Here is a 6000-nt window from a genome sequence, read left to right as displayed (position 1 = left end):
TGCATTGATAACTTATTTTTATTGTCCCCTGCTCACCATGCTTGTGTGACTCGGTGATGTAATATTAGCAAGAAAACAAAAAGCCTAACCAGCACAATTACTGTGTCATCATTTTCTGGTATAAAAATGTGCTTGCCTTTTATTGGAAACATGTTTTTATCCTTGAGAACATCATTTGACCTTTTTCACAAATATCTTGTGTCCAATACATCAACCTCCTACCCTAAATTCCCCTTTTCTTCTCACTCCCACCCTTTTATCCAGCACCATGTCCCAACTTTGATCTACTGAAAAATACCAAAAAACACCCTGAAAAATCTGACTCTCTTTATTGTCTAAATCTCTCTCTAACCTAGGCTGTTCCCCATCTTTCCATTGTATCTTTTCAACAAAGGTTCAAAGACCAAGTATAGCTTGAGCCAAGACTTCAGGGTGCTTTCATCTGTTTAAGAACTTGAAATTGGCAAATCTTTATCCGCTACTAACTCTGTCCCTCTTGATGCCAACCACTTGGGGGGACACAAAAATACAGGTGATACAATATCTGCCCTTTTGCCTAGTTGTGGGATGAGACAAATATATTTATTGAACATACATTTATTAAATTCTTACTCCATGTCAGATACCACCAGCCATGGACAAAACAAAAAATGAGAGACACAAAGCTTGTCCTTAAGGGACTTATAGTACAGACCAAAGGGATAGACGTGGAAAGGAATTAGTGCCTCAAAGTGATCTAGGCGCTATGATTGAAGCATAAGCAAAATGTTGAGAGGGCACTAACAGAAAGTACCAGAAAGGGGATATTATTCAGAAGAGGAAGATATTACATAGGTGGGAAAGAAGGAGAAGTTTCCAAGAGTAGGATTTTAGCTTTCAACACCTCCTCTTGAATGGTCATTTCAAGAACTTGTTAGAAAATATTTGTAAAGAGGCTATAGTTACCAAAACAGCATGGTACTGGCCGGCACAGTGGTTCACACCTGTAATCCCAGCACTTTGGGAGGTCGAGGAGTTCAAGACCAGCCTGGCCAACATGGAGAAACTCTATCTCTACTAAAAATACAAAAATTAGCCAGGCATGGTGGCGGGCGCCTGTAATCCCAGCTACTCAGGAGGCTAAGGCAGGAAAATCGCTTGAACCCGGGAGGCAGAGGTTTGCAGTGAGCTAAGATCATGTACTGCACTCCAGCCTGGGTGACAGAGCGAGACTCTGTCTCAAAACAAAACAAAAGAAAACAAAACAAAAAACAAACTAACAAACTAACAAAAAAACAGCATGGTATTGGTATAAAACAGTGCGAGATTGTGTCAAAACAAAACAAAACAAAGCAAAGCAAAAAACAAGAAACAAAACAAAAAAAACCAGCATGGTATTGGTATAAAAATAGGCACGTAGATCAATGGAACAGAATAGAGAACCCATAAATAAAGTCAAATACTTACAACCAACTGATCTTCAACAAAGCATACAAAAACATAATTTGGGGAAAGGGCACCCTATTCGATAAATGGTGCTGGGAAAACTGGCAAGCCACGTGTAGAATAATGAAACTGAATCCTCATCTCTCACCTTACACAAAAATCAACTCAACATAGATCACAGACTTAAATCTAAGACCTGAAACCGTAAAAATTCTAGAAGATAACATCAGAAAAACTCTTCTGGACATTGGCTTAGGCAAAGAATTCCTGACTAAGACCCCAAAAGCAAATGCAACAAAAACAAAAATAAATAAATGGGACCTAATTAAATAAAAAGCTTCTGCATAGCAAGAGTAATAGTCAGCAGAGTAAACAGACAACCCACAGAGTGGGAAACAATATTTGCAAACTGTGCATCCCACAAAGGACCAGTATCCAGATTCTACAAGGAACTCAAACAAATCAACAGGAAAAAACAATCCCATCCAAAAGGGGGGCAAAGGACATGAAGAGACATTTCTCAAGAGATGATATACAAGCAGCCAACAAACATATGAAAAAAAAAATACTCAGCATCATTAATCATCAGGGAAATCCCAATTAAAACCACAATGAGATACCACCTTACTCCTGCAAGAATGACCATAATTTAAAATTCAAAAAATAATAGTTGTTGGTGTGTCTGTGGTGATAAGGGAACACTTTTACACTGTTGGTGGGAATGTAAACTAGTACAACCACTATGGGAAACAGCATGATTCCTCAAAGAACTAAAAGTAGAACTACCATTTGATCCAGCAATCCCACTACTGGGTATCCACCCACAGGAAAATAAGTCATTACATGAAAAAAACACATGCACATGCATATTTGTAGCAGCACAATTCACAACTGATGAGTGGATGAAGAGAATGTGGTGTATATACACCATGGATACTAGTCAGCCATAAAAAGGAATGAAATAATGTCTTTTGTAGCAACTTGGATGGAGCTGGTAAAGTAACTCAGGAATGGGAAACCAAGTATCATATATTCTCACTTATAAATGGGAGCTAAGCTATGAGGATGAAAAGGCCTAAAGGTGATATAGATTTTGGGGACTTGCTGTGGGGAGAGTGGGAGGGGGTGAGGGATAAAAGACTACATATTGGGTACAGTGTACACTGCTCATGTGATGGTTGCACTAAAATCTCAGAAATCACCACTAAATAACTTCTCCATGGAACCAAAAACCACCTGTACCCCAAAGACTATTGAAATTAAAAAAAAATAAAGCAATATTGGAATAAAAGTAAAAAAAAAAAATTGAAAAGAATATCTGTTTTCATTTTATTCCTCAGTATCTCCCACACTCATGCTGTAATTTATTTGGATTTTCACTTAATTATCACCTTCGGGAGGTTTGATTGGACTTCCCAAAATACAGTAACTACCCAGGCACTCTCTCTTATGTAAATGTATGTAATCCTTTTTCTAACACTTTCAAAATCTACTGTTTTGTTCTCTCTTGTCTCCCCAGTGCCTAGAATGGTACCTGTCACGTAGAAGGTGCTCAATGATTTTTTTGGATAGATGAATGGTAAATTCGCAGGATTTTCTCAAATCAGCTTTGTAGACAGGCCATTTTCCCTTTCTCAATCCTCTATATTCCACACACTTTTCCTCCACCCTCATCAGCTTTGAATCAATAACCAGTATTGTTCCACAGAGAAATAAGTTTTACAGCTGAGAATGCTGATCACACCCTGTTGCCCTTTCAAGGTGCTTGGGTGCCTTAGACAAAGGTCATAGTCAGAGCCAAAGCCTATGGCAACTAGGAAACTAGCTAAGTCTGCACAAATATCAAATTATAATATCAATTTTAAACAAAATGTAAGCTATGTAAGAAAATGAATTCTGGATTATGGAAAACTGTTGTCTTTTTGCTGTAAGTTTATTGTCTTTTAGTTCAGATTTCATGAGGATTTAGAATTTGGAGTGATGTTGTTTTGCTTGTTTCCCAATATTTTATGTCAAACAGAAGGACTGCCATTCTGAAAAGAGGGAAAATGGCACAATTATATTTGAAAATAAATATTATTTAGTCCTAACTAGCTGATAATTATAATACAAATGAGATGTTATCTCTGCTATAAAGCTTCTTCTTAAAAAATAAAACATGCAGCCGGGCATGGTGGCTCACGCCTGTAATCCCAACACTTTGGGAGGCCGAGGCAGGTGGATTACCTGAGGTCAGGAGTTCGAGACCAGCCTGGCCAACATGGTGAAACCCTGTCTTTACTAAAAATACAAAAATTAGCTGGGCCTGTTGGTGCATGCCTGTAGTCCCGGCTACTTGGGAGGCTGAGGCAGGAGAAGGGCTTAGGTCCTGGAAGTGGAGGTTGCAGTGAGCTGAGGTTGCACCACTGGGGGTGACAGAGTGAAACTCTATCTCAAAAAAAAATAAAAATAACAAAAAGAAAATACGTTCGTATTTATTTTTACCATGCCTTTGAATATGCTAATCTGTTCAACTCAATTTCACAAATATTTACTGAGTACTCCCAGGTAGTGGGAAGTGGGTTGAGGGTGCTGTTAGGTATGTAAAGATGAATAAGAACCTCAAGAATCCTGAAACCTAGTGTCTTACCATGCGTTCTAGAATAGTTTTATACTAACATCTCATATTTAAAGGAGAATTTGCTTGGGCAAGATGGCTTACGCCTGTAATCCCAGCACTTTGGATGGCCGAGGTGGGTGGATCACTTGAGCTCAGGAGTTCAAGACCAGCCTAGGCAACATGGTGAAACCCCATCTCTACCAAAAATACAAAAAATTAGCTGGGCATGGTGGTGCACACCTGTGGTCCCAGCTACTTGGGAGGCTGAGGTGAGAGGATCGCTTGAGCCTGGGAGGCAGAGGTTGCAGTGAGCCGAGATGACACCACTGCACTCCAACCTGGGTGACAGAGTGAGACCCTGTCTCAAAAATAAAAATAAATAAAAGAATATGCCTCTCTTCAGTTTGTGTTTTCAATATTCAAAGTGGAAACAAAGTCAGAGAAAGCTACGCCGCAGTAGCAGAAGCCTATGCTAGTGGTGCAGAATCCCCCAGCCCCCAGAACTGCATGGTTCTAGTTTTCCTGGTTGCCTTCTCCATGGGAAAATTAGGAGAGCATCTGTTGCTCTGAGCTCAAAAACAAAAACGTGCTCTGCTGCTCTAGGAGATAACATCCACAGAAGGCTGAAAATTAAAATAAACTAAACAGAGGACTGCAGATTGTTCAAATTAGCCCACATGAAAGCCAGGGGAATAGCCAGTCATTTAACTGTTAAATTAGACTGCGGCTGCAGCTGATTTGAGAGGACAGATGACTGAATGACAAGTGTTAATAAACCCGGGAAAAGGTGTAAAGTAAGCCACAGGGAAGCAAGGGAATGCAAAGCAGATGGACAATTGGATTTGAACAGAAGGAGAAAAATTAAATTTTTAGATTGAATTTTTTAAAAAGATAGCAATAACCTATATTTCCACAGACACACTCTTTTTCTTTCTGAAAGATTTCTAAGTCCTTCTTTTTCTGTTTACTGTCTAAAAGGAAGAGACAGGAGCTGCCAATAAAATGATACAGATAAGAAATACCTGAGTAAGAATGTTGGATGCTTTCCATAAACCTCCGAAAGCGTTGCATCACTTGATATGTTGTTAACATACATAGGCATTCTATGAGATTCTAAACCCAAATACAGGCCAGTGAAATCCGTCAGTCAACTAACATAGTCTAATTCTAGTAGGTTGAGATACAAAAGAACTATTCATTCACTGCCATTTGAAAATGAATGATCTAGGTGACAAGTCTTGCCATTTTAAGAACCAAAACTTTTCCATTTGAAACTTGGTAAATTTTGAATTTTGAAATTTGAAATGGTGAATGCCACAAATGGGAGTGGCTGACCATTCATACATTTGTTGAACAAATGTATGAATAAAACTTTTTGTTGAATGAATGTATTAATAAAATCTTCTTGAATAAATGGATGAATGAATGAATGAAATTGATTGTGCAATTGCATTCAGCAGTAGAGACTGAAAATAATTTCTTGGTGACATTGTGAACAGAAGTTATACTGCAGTCCCACCATATGAGAACAAACTTGAGGGCTTAAATGTGAGTTGGGATAACAGCTTCACTTGGGTAGTTCTCACCTGGGGAATCGGACATAATGGAGCCAGTCTAGAATGTCAGTGAGATTGGCCCAGCAGGAGACTGCCAGTAATGGTCACTAGGGCACCTACTGAGGGAACGCCACCTGAGGGGCAAATGATCAGACCTCACAATTTGTTAAAAGAGCAGTGCCAGGTTCCTTGGAGGCGAGGTGAAATTTTGAGTTCTGCACATCATTAGTGAGTCCGATAGGTTTCCTCTAGGCAGCTTTCATGGACTCATATCTAAGTCTTAGGGAAACAGTGAAATGTAAAGGGAAAAGCAAAGAAATTACTCTTATATAATCTCTCCACACAACACTAGTAATACTGCTTTGAAGAAACGAGTTCTCTTCCGCTTGTCACAAAACTTAGCATCGTTTCAGGGAACAT

Source organism: Pongo pygmaeus, chromosome 17 (assembly GCF_028885625.2).
Source record: "Pongo pygmaeus isolate AG05252 chromosome 17, NHGRI_mPonPyg2-v2.0_pri, whole genome shotgun sequence".
In the NCBI taxonomy this organism is placed as follows: Eukaryota; Metazoa; Chordata; class Mammalia; order Primates; family Hominidae; genus Pongo; species Pongo pygmaeus.
Note: the sequence above shows the minus strand (reverse complement) of the source record.